Here is a 20,786-nt window from a genome sequence, read left to right on the forward strand (position 1 = left end):
TAACACACTCCCAGAGACACCCCCTGTAAATATGAACACACTCCCTGAGACACCCCCTGTAAATATTAACACACTCCCAGAGACACACCGTATAAATATTAATACAATCCCAGAGACACCACTTGTAAATATTAACATACTCCCATAGAAACCCCCCTGTAAATTTTAACACAGTCCAGGAGACACCCCTCGTAAATATTCACACACTCCCAGAGAAAGCCCCATGTAAATATTAACACACTCCCAGAGACACCCACTGGAAATATTAACACACTCCCAGACACACCCCATGCAAATATCAACACACTCCCAGAGACACCCCCTGTAAATATTAACACACTCCCAGAGACACCCCCTGCAAATATGAATGAAATCCAAGAGACACCCCCTGTAAATATGAACACACTCCCAGAGACACCCCCTGTCAATATTAACACACTCCAAGAGACACACCCCTGTAAATATTAACACACTCCCAGAGACACCCCCTGTAAATATTAACACACTCCCAGAGACACACCCTGAAAAGATTAACACACTCCCAGGAACACACCATGCCGATATTAACATACTTCCAGAGACATCCCCTGTAAATATAAATACACTCCAAGAGACACCCCCTTTAAATATTAACACACTCCCAGAGACATCCCCTGGAAATATTAACACACTCCCAGAGACACCCCCTGTAAATATTAACACACTCCCAGAGACACCAACTATAAATATTAACACACTCCCAGGGACACCCCCTGCAAATATTAACACACTCCCAGAGACACCCACTGTAAATATTAACACACTCCTAGAGACGACCCCTGTAAATATTAACACACTCCCAGAGACACCCCCTGTCAATATTAACATGCTCCCATCGAAACCCCACTGTAAATTTTAACACACTCCAGGAGACACCCCCCGTAAATATTAACACACTCCCAGAGACACCCCCTGTAAATATTAACTCACTCCCAGAGACAACCCCCTGTAAATATTAACACACTCCCAGAGACACCCCCCTGTAAATAAAACCACACTTCCAGAGACACCCCCTGTAAGTATTAACACAGTCCCAGAGACACCCTCTGTTAATATGAACACACTCCCAGTGACACCCCCTGTAAATATGAACAGACTCCCAGAGACACCCCCTGTAAATATGAACGCACTCCCAGAGATACCCCCTGTAAATTTTAACACACTTCCAGAGACACCCCTTGTAAATATGATCACACTCCCAGAGACACCCCCTGGAAATATTAACACACTCCCAGACACACCCCATGCAAATATCAACACACTCCCAGAGACACCCCCTGTAAATATGAACACACTCCCAGAGACACCCCCTGCAAATATGAACGAAATCCAAGAGACACCCCCTGTAAATATTAACACACTCCCAGAGACACACCCTGGAAAGATTAACACACTCCCAGAAACACACCATGCAGATATTAACATACTTCCAGAGACATCCCCTGGAAATATTAACACACTCCCAGAGACACCCCCTGTAAATATTAACACACTCCCAGAGACACCCCCTGTAAATATTAACTCACTCCCAGAGACATCCCCTGGAAATATTAACACACTCCCAGAGACACACCCTGGAAATATTAACGAAATCCAAGAGACACCCCCTGTAAATATTAACACACTCCCAGAGATACCCACCTGTAAATATTAACACAATTCCAGAGACACCCCCTGTAAATATTAACACACTCCCAGAGACACACCCTGTAAATATTAACACACTCCCAGAGACACCCCCTGTAAATATTAACACACTCCCAGAGACACCCCCTGTAAATATTAACTCACTCCCAGAGACACTCCCTGTAAATATTAACACACTCCCAGAGACACACCCTGGAAATATTAACACACTCCCAGAAATACACCCTATAAATATTAACACACTCCCAGAGACATCCCCTGGAAATATTAACACACTCCCAGAGACACACCCTGTAAATATTAATACTCTCCCAGAGACACACCCTGTAAATGTTAACACTACCAGAGACACCCGCTGCAAATATTAACAAACTCCCAGGGACACCAACTGTAAATATTAACACACTCCCAGAGACACCCCCTGTAAATATGAACACACTCCCTGAGACACCCCCTGTAAATATTAACACACTCCCAGAGACACCCCGTGTAAATATTAATACAATCCCAGAGACACCACCTGTAAATATTAACATACTCCCATGGAAACCCCCCTGTGAATTTTAACACACTCCAGGAGACACCCCTCGTAAATATTCACACACTCCCAGAGAAAGCCCCGTGTAAATATTAACACACTCCCAGAGACACCCACTGGAAATATTAACACACTCCCAGACACACCCCATGCAAATATCAACACACTCCCAGAGACACCCCCTGTAAATATGAACACACTCCCAGAGACACCCCCTGCAAATATGAACGAAATCCAAGAGACACCCCCTGTAAATATGAACACACTCCCAGAGACACCCCCTGTCAATATTAACACACTCCAAGAGACACACCCCTGTAAATATTAACACACTCCCAGAGACACTCCCTGAAAAGATTAACACACTCCCAGAAACACACCATGTCGATATTAACATACTTCCAGAGACATCCCCTGTAAATATAAATACACTCCAAGAGACACCCCCTTTAAATATTAACACACTCCCAGAGACACCCCCTGTAAATATTAACACACTCCCAGAGACACCAACTATAAATATGAACACACTCCCAGGGACACCCCCTGCAAATATTAACACACTCCCAGAGACACCCACTTTAAATATTAACACACTCCTAGAGACGACCACTGTAAATATTAACACACTCACAGAGACACCCCCTGTCAATATTAACATACTCCCATCGAAACCCCACTGTAAATTTTAACACACTCCAGGAGACACACCCCGTAAATATTAACACACTCCCAGAGACACCCCCTGTAAATATTAACTCACTCCCAGAGACAACCCCCTGTAAATATTAACACACTCCCAGAGACACCCCCCTGTAAATAAAACCACACTTCCAGAGACACCCCCTGTAAATATTAACACAGTCCCAGAGACACACTCTGTAAATATTAACACACTCCCAGTGACACCCCCTGTGAATATGAACAGACTCCCAGAGACACCCCCTGTAAATATGAACAGACTCCCAGAGACACCCCCTGTAAATATGATCACACTCCCAGAGACACCCCCTGGAAATATTAACACACTCCCAGACACACCCCATGCAAATATCAACACACTCCCAGAGACACCCCATGTAAATATGAACACACTCCCAGAGACACCCCCTGCAAATATGAACGAAATCCAAGAGACACCCCCTGTAAATATTAACACACTCCCAGAGACACACCCTGGAAAGATTAACACACTCCCAGAAACACACCATGCAGATATTAACATACTTCCAGAGACATCCCCTGGAAATATTAACACACTCCCAGAGACACCCCCTGTAAATATTAACACACTCCCAGAGACACCCCCTGTAAATATTAACTCACTCCCAGAGACACCCCCTGTAAATATTAACACACTCCCAGAGACACACCCTGGAAATATTAACGAATTCCAAGAGACACCCCCTGTAAATATTAACACACTCCCAGAGACACCCCCCTGTAAATATTAACACAATTCCAGAGACACCCCCTGTAAATATTAACACACTCCCAGAGACACACCCTGTAAATATTAACACACTCCCAGAGACACCCCCTGTAAATATTAACACACTCCCAGAGACACCCCCTGTAAATATTAACTCACTCCCAGAGACACCCCCTGTAAATATTAACACACTCCCAGAGACACACCCTGGAAATATTAACACACTCCCAGAAATACACCCTATAAATATTAACACACTCCAGAGACATCCCCTGGAAATATTAACACACTCCCAGAGACACACCCTGTAAATATTAACACACTCCCAGAGAAAGCCCCGTGTAAATATTAACACACTCCCAGAGACACCCACTGGAAATATTAACACACTCCCAGACACACCCCATGCAAATATCAACACACTCCCAGAGACACCCCCTGTAAATATGAACACACTCCCAGAGACACCCCCTGCAAATATGAACGAAATCCAAGAGACACCCCCTGTAAATATGAACACACTCCCAGAGACACCCCCTGTCAATATTAACACACTCCAAGAGACACACCCCTGTAAATATTAACACACTCCCAGAGACACCCCCTGTAAATATTAACACACTCCCAGAGACACTCCCTGAAAAGATTAACACACTCCCAGAAACACACCATGTCGATATTAACATACTTCCAGAGACATCCCCTGTAAATATAAATACACTCCAAGAGACACCCCCTTTAAATATTAACACACTCCCAGAGACACCCCCTGTAAATATTAACACACTCCCAGAGACACCAACTATAAATATTAACACACTCCCAGGGACACCCCCTGCAAATATTAACACACTCCCAGAGACACCCACTTTAAATATTAACACACTCCTAGAGACGACCACTGTAAATATTAACACACTCCCAGAGACACCCCCTGTCAATATTAACATACTCCCATCGAAACCCCACTGTAAATTTTAACACACTCCAGGAGACACACCCCGTAAATATTAACACACTCCCAGAGACACCCCCTGTAAATATTAACTCACTCCCAGAGACAACCCCCTGTAAATATTAACACACTCCCAGAGACACCCCCCTGTAAATAAAACCACACTTCCAGAGACACCCCCTGTAAATATTAACACAGTCCCAGAGACACCCTCTGTAAATATTAACACACTCCCAGTGACACCCCCTGTGAATATGAACAGACTCCCAGAGACACCCCCTGTAAATATGAACAGACTCCCAGAGACACCCCCTGTAAATATGATCACACTCCCAGAGACACCCCCTGGAAATATTAACACACTCCCAGACACACCCCATGCAAATATCAACACACTCCCAGAGACACCCCATGTAAATATGAACACACTCCCAGAGACACCCCCTGCAAATATGAACGAAATCCAAGAGACACCCCCTGTAAATATTAACACACTCCCAGAGACACACCCTGGAAAGATTAACACACTCCCAGGGCTCGAATTTAGCAGGCCTGCGGGTTCCCAGCGGGTGGTCCTCCGGGAGCGTCGAAAACGCGGACGGGTAATTGTTCGCGTCCCCCACGCGATCGCGGGATAATTGGACCCATTAAGGCCTGCTTCCGGGTTCTGCGCTCCCCAGCTGCGTGCCGGCCGGCTGCGCATGCGCAGTACCGTCGACGCGATGTAGGAGCTCCAGTTAAAGGGGCAGTCTCCCAAAGCCCCTCCTGCTGCAAGCAAGAGGTCTGGGAGAATGGCTCAACCAAGGGGAAAGGCTGCGCCCCGTTTTTCAGATCTGGCACTGCAGCTGATGCTGGAGGGCGTGAGGAGGAGGAGGGAAACACTCTTCCCTGAGGATGGGCGCAAGTTCCCTGCCGCCGCAACCAGGAAGGCATGGGCAGAGGTGGCGGCGGAGGTGAGCAGCAGGGGCAACACCCCAAGGACTTGGGAGCAGTGCCGCAAGCGCTTCAATGACCTGACTAGGTCTGGCAAGGTGAGTACACCAACGCACCCTCCCACATCCCGTCCCCACCATCACGCCAAGCAGATCACAACCCCCTCCTGCACAGCCACCACTGCGCTCCATCAGCAATCCTCACAGCCACTCATTCACCATCCTCGCCGTGCACGCAAGTACCCACCGTCCCTGACCCCACCCGAACACTACCACACACCCCAATCCCCATGCAATGGGATGGGCACGTGGCCCACACTTCCTCCCATCCGTTCCGCGCCACGCTCAACCCAACCACACCGATGCTCGATGCGTCTCACGATGCAAGACGCACCCACTCACACATCTGTGTTTTGCCTTCACAGGAGAAGAGGAGCAAGAACAACCGCGAAAGGGCACGCACCGGAGGTGGGCCGCCGCAAGTGGTGGAGCTCACCGACGCAGAGGTGGAGGCGCTCGACCTCGCCCGCACGCGACATTGCCTGTCGGTGGCCGATGGCGAGTGTGTCGCTGCCGAAATGGGCGGTAAGGGAAAGCTGACACTCAACACCCATGATCGCGAGTGACCGTATCATCACCTGCCATCAGGCGCACTGTCAAGTTGGTCCACATGCCTCAAAGTGCCCTCTGTTCTCTTGCAGGTGCGTCTTTGGATCAAGCGAGCATGGAGGGCGATTCCTCAGAGGACATGGCGGTCTCTGAGGGTGCATCGTCACATCAGAGCCAACCATCCACCAGCGCAGAGACACGCACCTCGGTGGGTCCCCCTCGCCAACTAGTTGGGGTAGCACTTGGTGAGTCACTGCGCACGAGTGAGCATGAGCAGACCCTGGTGGCAGGGGCAGCCGCGGAGGGTCCGCGACGGAGGGAGCACTCATCTCCAGGCTCTGCTCAGCCGGACCCAGATGCTGAACCCAGGGGGCCACCAGAGAAAAGGAGAGTCGTCGAGGGCCACCAGCTAATTGCTGAGGTGCTGGCAGAGGTGCCGCGCGCATTGTCCACAATAGCGCAGGCGATGGAGGAGTCCACCTCCTGCATGTGGGCATTGGTGGCGAAGGCACAGGAGGGTACCGGCGACACAGTGTCGCGGGTAGGTGCGGGACTGTCTGCGGTGGAGGACAGGCTGGCCTCCCTCGAGCGTCACGCACAGCTCCACTTCGAGTCCTTGCAGGCCCTCACAACGTCTGTACGGATTCAGGGTGAGCAACATTCCGACGCCACCAACAGGCTGAGGGATACACTAGGGGTGGCCTTGCAAGGCCTCACACATGCCATCCAAACTGCCGTCCAGCAGGGTGGAAGGGGCGATGTGGGCCGAGGCCAAGAGAGGGATGATGGTGACCGGGGACATGGAAGCGGGGACGCCTCTCAAGGCGTCCCCACGTCCCACCCGTCGCCCACCTCTCAACCAGCACCCGCAATGGTGCCTCCTCTCCAGGTGGCCGAGTCTGCCCCTGCCCCGGTGCAGGAGGAGCAGTCTGTGGAGGTGCCCTCACGGGCACCGAAACCCAGGGGCCGTCCGCCAAAAGCATCTACCCGGTCAAGGCAAGAAGACGAGCAACCTGCCACTACCTCTGCTGGAGCCACAGGGGTAGCACCACGTAGGGGTTCCCGGAGAAGAATTCCAAAGGCCTTATAATCACAAAGGGAATACACCAGGGTGTTTATTATTTTGTACTTTGTTTCTTAAATGATGTCACATTCCACATATTAAATAGTCTATTCTCACCACTCCTGCCACCTCTCGTCCATTCTTCCGCGGCTTGTGCAGTAGTTGCGTTCCGTGGAGGCCATCATGACGGCGAACACCTGCTGCCACCCATTGGGCACACTGCTGTGGGTGCAGGATTACTGGCAGCACTCTTCAGTGGAGGGGGCTGGTATGGCCGCTCGCATGTGCAGGTGAGGAGATGCGAGCGCCTCGCAGTGTCTGACTCTAGGAGAACCGTTGACGTATGAGTGCGTCCCTGGCCCGGCGACCATCCCGGTGAGTCGCGGCTCGGCGCATGGGTCGTCCAACATCCTCGGGCGCGTCCTCCTCCTCCTCCTCCGCCTCCTCCTCCTCCTCCTCCTCCTCCTCCTCGCCCTCGCCTTCCTCAATGTGGGTGGCGGGTGTGGATGGGGCCTCCTCCAGCGGCACCCCTCTCTGTTGGGCCATGTTGTGCAGGGCACAGCAGACAACTATGATTCGTCCCACTCTGAATGGTGTGTATTGGAGCGCTCCCCCAGAACGATCAAGGCACCTGAAGCGCATCTTGAGAAGCCCTATGGTCTGCTCAATTGTAGACCTGGTAGCAGTGTGGCTGTCATTGTACCGACGCTCCGGCTCGGTGATGGGGTTCCTCAGAGGTGTCATGAGCCACGTGTGGAGGGGATACCCCTTGTCGCCGAGGAGCCAGCCGTTGCCGGCGTTGGGTGCCTGCAGGATGGGCGGGACGGCGGACTCCCTGAGGACGAAGGCATCGTGGCAGCTGCCGGGGTATCTGGCGCACACGTGTAGGAATCTCTGGCGGTGGTCACAGATGAGCTGGGCGTTCATGGAGTGATACCCCTTCCTGTTGATGAACAGCCCTGGCTCATGCGGAGGTGCCCGTATTGCGATGTGGGTGCAGTCGATTACACCCTGCACCCGTGGGAAGCCGGCCATGGCATGGAATCCAACCGCCCTCTCCATCTGGCTGCGCTCGTCCATGGCGAAGTTGATGTAGTGGGAGGCCCTGCGGAACAACCCATCGGTGACCTGCCTTATGCACTTGTGTGCAGAGGACTGACAGACCCCGGTGATGTCCCCGGTGGCACCCTGGAAGGAACCAGATGCGAAGAAGTTGAGGGCAGTGGTGACTTTGACGGCGACAGGTAAGAAGATGCTGCTTGGTCCATCAGGGAGCAGCTCGTCGTTAAGGAGGCTGCAGATGTCGGCGACTACCTGGCGATTGACTCTGAGCCTCCGTATGCACTGCTCCTCGGAGAGGTCCATGAAGCTGAGCCTCGCTCTGTACACCCTGTGCGGAGGGTAGTGCCTCCTGCGACGCATCTCTCTCTGCGGTTGCCCTCCCTCCTGCTGTGCAGGTGGGTGTGCCGCAGCACCGTGTTGGGGGGCCCCACCTCTCCGAGGCGGACGGCGTGGACTGTGAGGCTGCTGGGGCTGGTCATCCTGTTCGTCCTCCGACGATGTCAACGCACCACCCATCTGGCAGGTGTTGGTGTGAGGGGTTGTGCAGGGTAGGTGGGTGGGTCCTCGGACTGGGGCTGCGGTTTCGTGTCGGTCTGTCCTCTGGCTTGGCGGGGGTTGGTGGAGGGCAGGGGTTGCCCTATGTGACGCGGTGGCCTCCTGCGTGGGTGAGGGCGCTCCCCCGTGGAGCGCACCTTGGCACCTGGCACAGGCTGCTGGCTGCAACACGCCTGGTTTGAAGGGTCCTGTTTCCCCCAGTGTGGGAAACTGACTGCTTTGACCGTAAAATCCCACACTTCCTCTTTTGACAGCTGCTTCAGCTCATTAACTGACCACAACGAGCAAGTTAAGTGCTCTCAAGTGGAACCCCGCTGGCTTTAATTGCCTGCGGGATTCCCACCAGCGGGGCTTGCGCGCGCAGCCCCGCACGTCAGCGCGGTACCCGGAAGTGGCCGGGATTTCGTCCGAATCCGGTCACGTGATCGGAGATCGGGATTTTCGGGGCCCCCCCGCTGGAAACCCGCCGGAAACCCGACCCTAAAATCGAGCCCCCAGAAACACACCATGCAGATATTAACATACTTCCAGAGACATCCCCTGGAAATATTAACACACTCCCAGAGACACCCCCTGTAAATATTAACACACTCCCAGAGACACTCCCTGTAAATATTAACACACTCCCAGAGACACCCCCTGTAAATATTAACACACTCCCAGAGACACCCCCTGTAAATATTAACACACTCCCAGAGACACACCCTGGAAATATTAACGAATTCCAAGAGACACCCCCTGTAAATATTAACACACTCCCAGAGACACCCCCCTGTAAATATTAACACAATTCCAGAGACACCCCCTGTAAATATTAACACACTCCCAGAGACACACCCTGTAAATATTAACACACTCCCAGAGACACCCCCTGTAAATATTAACACACTCCCAGAGACACCCCCTGTAAATATTAACTCACTCCCAGAGACACCCCCTGTAAATATTAACACACTCCCAGAGACACACCCTGGAAATATTAACACACTCCCAGAAATACACCCTATAAATATTAACACACTCCCAGAGACATCCCCTGGAAATATTAACACACTCCCAGAGACACACCCTGTAAATATTAACACACTCCCAGAGACACACCCTGTAAATATTAACACTACCAGAGACACCCCCTGCAAATATTAACAAACTCCCAGGGACACCAACTGTAAATATTAAGACACTCCCAGAGACACCCCCTGTAAATATGAACACACTCCCTGAGACACCCCCTGTAAATATTAACACACTCCCAGAGACACCCCGTGTAAATATTAACACACTCCCAGAGACACCCCCTGGAAATATTAACACACTCCCAGAGACACCCCCTGTAAATATTAACACACTCCCAGAGACACCAACTATAAATATTAACACACTCCCAGGGACACCCCCTGCAAATATTAACACACTCCCAGAGACACCCCCTGTAAATATTAACACACTCCCAGAGACACCCCCTGTAAATATTAATACAATCCCCGAGACACCACCTGTAAATATTAACACACTCCCAGAGACACCCACTGTCAATATTAACACACTCCTAGAGACGACCCCTGTAAATATTAACACACTCCCAGAGACATCCCCTGTCAATATTAACACACTCCCAGAGAAACCCTCTGTAAATATTAACATACTCCCATCGAAACCCCACTGTAAATTTTAACACACTCCAGGAGACACCCCCCGTAAATATTAACACACTCCCAGAGACACCCCCCTGTAAATAAAACCACACTTCCAGAGACACCCCCTGTAAATATTAACACAGTCCCAGAGACACCCTCTGTAAATATTAACACACTCCCAGAGACACCCCCCTGTAAATAAAACCACACTTCCAGAGACACCCCCTGTAAATATTAACACACTCCCAGTGACACCCCCTGAAAATGTGAACAGACTCCCAGAGACACCCCCTGTAAATATGAACGCACTCCCAGAGATACCCCCTGTAAATATTAACACACTCCCAGAGACACGCCTTGTAAATATGAACACACTCCCAGAGACACCCCCTGGAAATATTAACACACTCCGAGACACACCCCATGCAAATATCAACACACTCCCAGAGACACCCCCTGTAAATATAAACACACTCACAGAGACACCCCCTGCAAATATGAACGAAATCCAAGAGACACCCCCTGTAAATATTAACACACTCCCAGAGACACCCCCCTGTAAATATTAACACACTCCCAGAGACACCCCGTGTAAATATTAAAACAATCCCAGAGACACACCATGCAGATACTAACATACTTCCAGAGACATCCCCTGGAAATAATAACACACTCCCAGAGACACCCCCTGTAAATATAAACACACTCCCAGAGACACCCCCTGTAAATATTAATACAATCCCCGAGACACTCCCCGTAAATATAAACACACTCCCCGAGACACCACCTGTAAATATTAACACACTCCCAGAGACATCCCCTGGAAATATTAACACACTCCCAGAGACACCCCCTGTAAATATTAACACACTCCCAGAGACACCCCCCTGTAAATATTAACACACTCCCAGAGACACCCCCCTGTAAATATTAACACACTCCCAGAGACACCCCCTGTAAATATTAACACACTCCCAGAGACACCACCTGTAAATATTAACACACTCCCAGAGACACCCCCTGTAAATATGAACACACTCCCAGAGACACCCCCTGTAAATATTAACACACTCCCAGAGACACCCACTGTAAATATTAATACAATCCCCGAGACACCACCAGTAAATATTAACACACTCCCAGAGACACCCCCTGTAATATTAACACACTGCCAGGGACACCAACTGTAAATATTAAGACACTCCCAGAGACAACTCCTGTAAATATTAACACACTCCCTGAGACATCCACTGTAAGTATTAACACGCTCCCAGAGACACCCCCTGTAAATATTAACACACTCCCAGAGACACCCCCTGTAAATATTAACACACTCCCAGAAACACCCCCTGTAAATATTCATGCAATCCCAGAGACACCACCTGTAAATATTAACACACTCCCAGAGACACCCACTGTAAATATTAACACTCTGCTAGAGACGACCCCTGTAAATATTAACACACTCCCAGAGACACCCCCTGTCAATATTAACATACTCCCATCGAAACCCCACTGTAAATTTTAACACACTCCAGGAGACACCCCCCGTAAATATTAACACACTCCCAGAGACACCCCCTGTAAATATTAACTCACTCCCAGAGACAACCCCCTGTAAATATTAACACACTCCCAGAGACACCCCCCTGTAAATAATACCACAGTTCCAGAGACACCCCCTGTAAATATTAACACAGTCCCAGAGGCACCCTCTGTAAATATTAAAACACTCCCAGTGACACCCCCTGTAAATATGAACGCACTCCCAGAGATACCCCCTGGAAATATGAACACACTCCCAGAGACACCACATGCAAATATCAACACACTCCCAGATACACCCCCTGTAAATATTAACACACTCCCAGAGACATCCCCTGTAAATATTAACACACTCCCAGAGACACCCCCTGTAAATATTAACACACTCCCAGAGAAACCCTCTGTAAATATTAACACACTCCCAGTGACACCCCCTGTAAATGTGAACACACCCCCAGAGACACCCCCTGTAAATATGAACACACTCCCAGAGATAACCCCTGTAAAGATTAACACACTCCCAGAGACACCCCGTGTAAATATGAACACACTCCCAGAGACACCCCCTGGAAATATTAACACACTCCCAGAGACACCCCCCTGTAAATATTAACACACTTGCAGAGACACACCCTGGAAATATTAAAGAAATCCAAGAGACACCCCCTGTAAATATGAACACACTCCCAGAGACATCCCCCTGTAAATATTAACACAATTCCAGAGACACCCCCTGTAAATATTAACACACTCCCAGAGACACACCCTGTAAATATTAACACACTCAAAGAGACACCCCCTGTGAATATTAACACACTCCCAGAGACATCCCCTGTAAATATTAACTCACTCCCAGAGACACCCCCTGTAAATATTAACACACTCCCAGAGACACACCCTGGAAATATTAACACACTCCCAGAAATACACCCTATAAATATTAACACACTCCCAGAGACATCCCCTGGAAATATTAACACACTCCCAGAGACACACCCTGTAAATATTAACACTACCAGAGACACCCCCAGCAAATATTAACAAACTCCCAGAGACACCCCCTGTAAATATTAACACACTCCCAGAGACACCCCCTGTAAATATTAACACACTCCCAGAGACACCCCCTGTAAATATTAATACAATCCCCGAGACACCACCAGTAAATATTAACACACTCCCAGAGACACCCCCTGTAAGATTAACACACTCCCAGGGACACCAACTGTAAATATTAAGACACTCCCAGAGACAACTCCTGTAAATATTAACACACTCCCTGAGACATCCACTGTAAGTATTAACACGCTCCCAGAGACACCCCCTGTAAATATTAACACACTCCCAGAGACACCCCCTGTAAATATTAACACACTCCCAGAAACACCCCCTGTAAATATTAATGCAATCCCAGAGACACCACCTGTAAATATTAACACACTCCCAGAGACACCCACTGTAAATATTAACACTCTGCTAGAGACGACCCCTGTAAATATTAAAACACTCCCAGAGACACCCCCTGTCAATATTAACATACTCCCATCGAAACCCCACTGTAAATTTTAACACACTCCAGGAGACACCTCCCGTAAATATTAACACACTCCCAGAGACACCCCCTGTAAATATTAACTCACTCCCAGAGACAACCCCCTGTAAATATTAACACACTCCCAGAGACACCCCCCTGTAAATAATACCACACTTCCAGAGACACCCCCTGTAAATATTAACACAGTCCCAGAGACACCCTCTGCAAATATTAACACACTCCCAGTGACACCCCCTGTAAATATGAACACACTCCCAGAGATACCCCCTGGAAATATGAACACACTCCCAGAGACACCACATGCAAATATCAACACACTCCCAGATACACCCCCTGTAAATATTAACACACTCCCAGAGACATCCCCTGTAAATATTAACACACTCCCAGAGACACCCCCTGTAAATATTAACACACTCCCAGAGAAACCCTCTGTAAATATTAACACACTCCCAGTGACACCCCCTGTAAATGTGAACACACCCTCAGAGACACCCCCTGTAAATATGAACACACTCCCAGAGATAACCCCTGTAAAGATTAACACACTCCCAGAGACACCCCGTGTAAATATGAACACACTCCCAGAGACACCCCCTGGAAATATTAACACACTCCCAGAGACACCCCCTGCAAATATCAACACACTACCAGAGACACCCCCTGTAAATATGAACACACTCCCAGAGACACCCCCTGCAAATATTAACACACTCCCAGAGACACCCCCCTGTAAATATTAACACACTTGCAGAGACACACCCTGGAAATATTAAAGAAATCCAAGAGACACCCCCTGTAAATATGAACACACTCCCAGAGACATCCCCCTGTAAATATTAACACAATTCCAGAGACACCCCCTGTAAATATTAACACACTCCCAGAGACACACCCTGTAAATATTAACACACTCCCAGAGACACCCCCTGTAAATATTAACACACTCCCAGAGACACCCCCTGTAAATATTAACTCACTCCCAGAGACACCCCCTGTAAATATTAACACACTCCCAGAGACACACCCTGGAAATATTAACACACTCCCAGAAATACACCCTATAAATATTAACACACTCCCAGAGACATCCCCTGGAAATATTAACACACTCCCAGAGACACACCCTGTAAATATTAACACACTCCCAGAGACACACCCTGTAAATATTAACACTACCAGAGACACCCCCAGCAAATATTAACAAACTCCCAGGGACACCAACTGTAAATATTAACACACTCCAAGAGACACCCCCTGTAAATATGAACACACTCCCAGAGACACCCCCTGCAAATATTGACACACTCCCAGAGACACCCCCCTGTAAATATTAACACACTTGCAGAGACACACCCTGGAAATATTAAAGAAATCCAAGAGACACCCCCTGTAAATATGAACACACTCCCAGAGACACCCCCAGCAAATATTAACAAACTCCCAGAGACACCCCCTGTAAATATTAACACACTCCCAGAGACACCCCCTGTAAATATTAACACACTCCCAGAGACACCCCCTGTAAATATTAATACAATCCCCGAGACACCACCAGTAAATATTAACACACTCCCAGAGACACCCCCTGTAATATTAACACACTCCCAGGGACACCAACTGTAAATATTAAGACACTCCCAGAGACAACTCCTGTAAAGATTAACACACTCCCTGAGACATCCACTGTAAGTATTAACACGCTCCCAGAGACACCCCCTGTAAATATTAACACACTCCCAGAGACACCCCCTGTAAATATTAACACACTCCCAGAAACACCCCCTGTAAATATTAATGCAATCCCAGAGACACCACCTGTAAATATTAACACACTCCCAGAGACACCCACTGTAAATATTAACACTCTGCTAGAGACGACCCCTGTAAATATTAACACACTCCCAGAGACACCCCCTGTCAATATTAACATACTCCCATCGAAACCCCACTGTAAATTTTAACACACTCCAGGAGACACCCCCCGTAAATATTAACACACTCCCAGAGACACCCCCTGTAAATATTAACTCACTCCCAGAGACAACCCCCTGTAAATATTAACACACTCCCAGAGACACCCCCCTGTAAATAATACCACACTTCCAGAGACACCCCCTGTAAATATTAACACAGTCCCAGAGACACCCTCTGTAAATATTAACACACTCCCAGTGACACCCCCTGTAAATATGAACGCACTCCCAGAGATACCCCCTGGAAATATGAACACACTCCCAGAGACACCACATGCAAATATCAACACACTCCCAGATACACCCCCTGTAAATATTAACACACTCCCAGAGACATCCCCTGTAAATATTAACACACTCCCAGAGACACCCCCTGTAAATATTAACATACTCCCAGAGAAACCCTCTGTAAATATTAACACACTCCCAGTGACACCCCCTGTAAATGTGAACACACCCCCAGAGACACCCCCTGTAAATATGAACACACTCCCAGAGATAACCCCTGTAAAGATTAACACATTCCCAGAGACACCCCGTGTAAATATGAACACACTCCCAGAGATACCCCCTGGAAATATTAACACACTCCCAGAGACACCCCCTGCAAATATCAACACACTACCAGAGACACCCCCTGTAAATATGAACACACTCCCAGAGACACCCCCTGCAAATATTAACACACTCCCAGAGACACCCCCCTGTAAATATTAACACACTTGCAGAGACACACCCTGGAAATATTAAAGAAATCCAAGAGACACCCCCTGTAAATATGAACACACTCCCAGAGACACCCCCTGTAAATATTAACACACTCCCAGAGACACCCCCTGTAAATATTAACTCACTCCCAGAGACACCCCCTGTAAATATTAACACACTCCCAGAGACACACCCTGGAAATATTAACACACTCCCAGAAATACACCCTATAAATATTAACACACTCCCAGAGACATCCCCTGGAAATATTAACACACTCCCAGAGACACACCCTGTAAATATTAACACACTCCCAGAGACACACCCTGTAAATATTAACACTACCAGAGACACCCCCAGCAAATATTAACAAACTCCCAGGGACACCAACTGTAAATATTAACACACTCCAAGAGACACCCACTGTAAATATGAACACACTCCCTGAGACACCCCCTGTAAATATTAACACACTCCCAGAGACACCCCGTGGAAATATTAATACAATCCCAGAGACACCACCTGTAAATATTAACATACTCCCATAGAAACCCCCCTGTAAATTTTAACACACTCCAGGAGACACCCCTCGTAAATATTCACACACTCCCAGAGAAAGCCCCGTGTAAATATTAACACACTCCCAGAGACACCCACTGGAAATATTAACACACTCCCAGACACACCCCATGCAAATATCAAAACACTCCCAGAGACACCCCCTGTAAATATGAACACACTCCCAGAGACAACCCCTGCAAATATGAACGAAATCCAAGAGACACCCACTGTAAATATTAACACACTCCCAGAGACACCCCCTGTCAATATTAACACACTCCAAGAGACACACCCCTGTAAATATTAACACACTCCCAGAGACACCCCCTGTAAATATTAACACACTCCCAGAGACACACCCTGAAAAGATTAACACACTCCCAGAAACACACCATGTCGATATTAACATACTTCCAGAGAGATCCCCTGTAAATATAAATACAGTCCAAGAGACACCCCCTGTAAATATTAACACACTCCCAGAGACACCCCCTGTAAATAGTAACACACTCCAAGAGACACCCCCTGCAAATATTAACACACTCCCAGAGACATCCCCTGGAAATATTAACACACTCCCAGAGACACCCCTGTAAATATTAATACAATCCCCGAGACACCACCTGTAAATATTAACACACTCCCAGAGACACCCACTGTAATATTAACACACTCCCTGAGACACCCCCAGTAAATATTAACACGCTCCCAGAGACACGCCCTGTAAATATTAACACACTCCCAGAGACACCCCCTGCAAATATTAACACACTCCCAGAAACACCCCCTGTAAATATTAATGCAATCCCAGAGACACCACCTGTAAATATTAACACACTCCCAGAGACACCCACTGTAAATATTAACACACTGCTAGAGAGGACCCCTTTAAATATTAACACACTCCCAGAGACACCCCCTGTCAATATTAACATACTCCCATCGAAACCCCACTGTAAATTTTAACACACTCCAGGAGACACCCCCCGTAAATATTAACACACTTCCAGAGACACCCCCTGTAAATATTAACACAGTCCCAGAGACACCCTCTGTAAATATTAACACACTCCCAGTGACACCCCCTGTAAATTTGAACAGACTCCCAGAGACACCCCCTGTAAATATGAACGCACTCCCAGAGATACCCCCTGGAAATATTAACACACTCCCAGAGACACCACATGCAAATATCAACACACTCCCAGATACACCCCCTGTAAATATTAACACACTCCCAGAGACATCCCCTGTAAATATTAACACACTCCCAGAGACACCCCCTGGAAATATTGACACACTCCCAGAGACACCCCCTGTAAATATTAACACACTCCCAGAGAAACCCTCTGTAAATATTAACACACTCCCAGTGACACACCCTGTAAATATGAACACACTCCCAGAGACACCCCCTGTAAATATGAACACACTCCCAGAGATAACCCCTGTAAAGATTAACACACTCCCAGAGACACCCCGTGTAAATATGAACACACTCCCAGAGACACCCGCTGGAAATATTAACACACTCCCAGAGACACCCCCTGCAAATATCAACACACTACCAGAGACACCCCCCTGTAAATATGAACACACTCCCAGAGACACCCCCTGCAAATATTAACACACTCCCAGAGACACCCCCCTGTAAATATTAACACACTTGCAGAGACACACCCTGGAAATATTAAAGAAATCCTAGAGACACCCCCTGTAAATATTAACACACTCCCAGAGACATCCCACTGTAAATATTAACACAATTCCAGAGACACCCCCTGTAAATATTAACACACTCCCAGAGACACACCCTGTAAATATTAAAACACTCCCAGAGACACCCCCTGTAAATATTAACACACTCCCAGAGACACCCCCTGTAAATATTAACTCACTCCCAGAGACACCCCCTGTAAATATTAACACACTCCCAGAGACACACCCTGGAAATATTAACACACTCCCAGAAATACACCCTATAAATATTAACACACTCCCAGAGACATCCCCTGGAAATATTAACACACTCCCAGAGACACACCCTGTAAATATTAACACACTCCCAGAGACACACCCTGTAAATATTAACACTACCAGAGACACCCCCAGCAAATATTAACAAACTCCCAGAGACACCCCCTGTAAATATTAACACACTCCCTGAGACATCCACTGTAAGTATTAACACGCTCCCAGAGACACCCCCTGTAAATATTAACACACTCCCAGAGACACCCCCTGTAAATATTAACACACTCCCAGAAACACCCCCTGTAAATATTAATGCAATCCCAGAGACACCACCTGTAAATATTAACACACTCCCAGAGACACCCACTGTAAATATTAACACTCTGCTAGAGACGACCCCTGTAAATATTAACACACTCCCAGAGACACCCCCTGTCAATATTAACATACTCCCATCGAAACCCCACTGTAAATTTTAACACACTCCAGGAGACACCCCCCGTAAATATTAACACACTCCCAGAGACACCCCCTGTAAATATTAACTCACTCCCAGAGACAACCCCCTGTAAATATTAACACACTCCCAGAGACACCCCCCTGTAAATAATACCACACTTCCAGAGACACCCCCTGTAAATATTAACACAGTCCCAGAGACACCCTCTGTAAATATTAACACACTCCCAGTGACACCCCCTGTAAATATGAACGCACTCCCAGAGATACCCCCTGGAAATATGAACACACTCCCAGAGACATCCCCTGTAAATATTAACACACTCCCAGAGACACCCCCTGTAAATATTAACATACTCCCAGAGAAACCCTCTGTAAATATTAACACACTCCCAGTGACACCCCCTGTAAATGTGAACACACCCCCAGAGACACCCCCTGTAAATATGAACACACTCCCAGAGATAACCCCTGTAAAGATTAACACACTCCCAGAGACACCCCGTGTAAATATGAACACACTCCCAGAGATACCCCCTGGAAATATTAACACACTCCCAGAGACACCCCCTGCAAATATCAACACACTACCAGAGACACCCCCTGTAAATATGAACACACTCCCAGAGACACCCCCTGCAAATATTAACACACTCCCAGAGACACCCCCCTGTAAATATTAACACACTTGCAGAGACACACCCTGGAAATATTAAAGAAATCCAAGAGACACCCCCTGTAAATATGAACACACTCCCAGAGACATCCCCCTGTAAATATTAACACAATTCCAGAGACACCCCCTGTAAATATTAACACACTCCCAGAGACACACCCTGTAAATATTAACACACTCCCAGAGACACCCCCTGTAAATATTAACACACTCCCAGAGACACCCCCTGTAAATATGAACTCACTCCCAGAGACACCCCCTGTAAATATTAACACACTCCCAGAGACACACCCTGGAAATATTAACACACTCCCAGAAATACACCCTATAAATATTAACACACTCCCAGAGACATCCCCTGGAAATATTAACACACTCCCAGAGACACACCCTGTAAATATTAACACACTCCCAGAGACACCCACTGGAAATATTAACACACGCCCAGACACACCCCATGCAAATATCAAAACACTCCCAGAGACACCCCCTGTAAATATGAACACACTCCCAGAGACAACCCCTGCAAATATGAACGAAATCCAAGAGACACCCACTGTAAATATTAACACACTCCCAGAGACACCCCCTGTCAATATTAACACACTCCAAGAGACACACCCCTGTAAATATTAACACACTCCCAGAGACACCCCCTGTAAATATTAACACACTCCCAGAGACACACCCTGAAAAGATTAACACACTCCCAGAAACACACCATGTCGATATTAACATACTTCCAGAGAGATCCCCTGTAAATATAAATACAGTCCAAGAGACACCCCCTGCAAATATTAACACACTCCCAGAGACATCCCCTGGAAATATTAACACACTCACAGAGACACCCCTGTAAATAT

Source organism: Heptranchias perlo, chromosome 14 (genome assembly GCF_035084215.1).
Source record: "Heptranchias perlo isolate sHepPer1 chromosome 14, sHepPer1.hap1, whole genome shotgun sequence".
In the NCBI taxonomy this organism is placed as follows: domain Eukaryota; kingdom Metazoa; phylum Chordata; class Chondrichthyes; order Hexanchiformes; family Hexanchidae; genus Heptranchias; species Heptranchias perlo.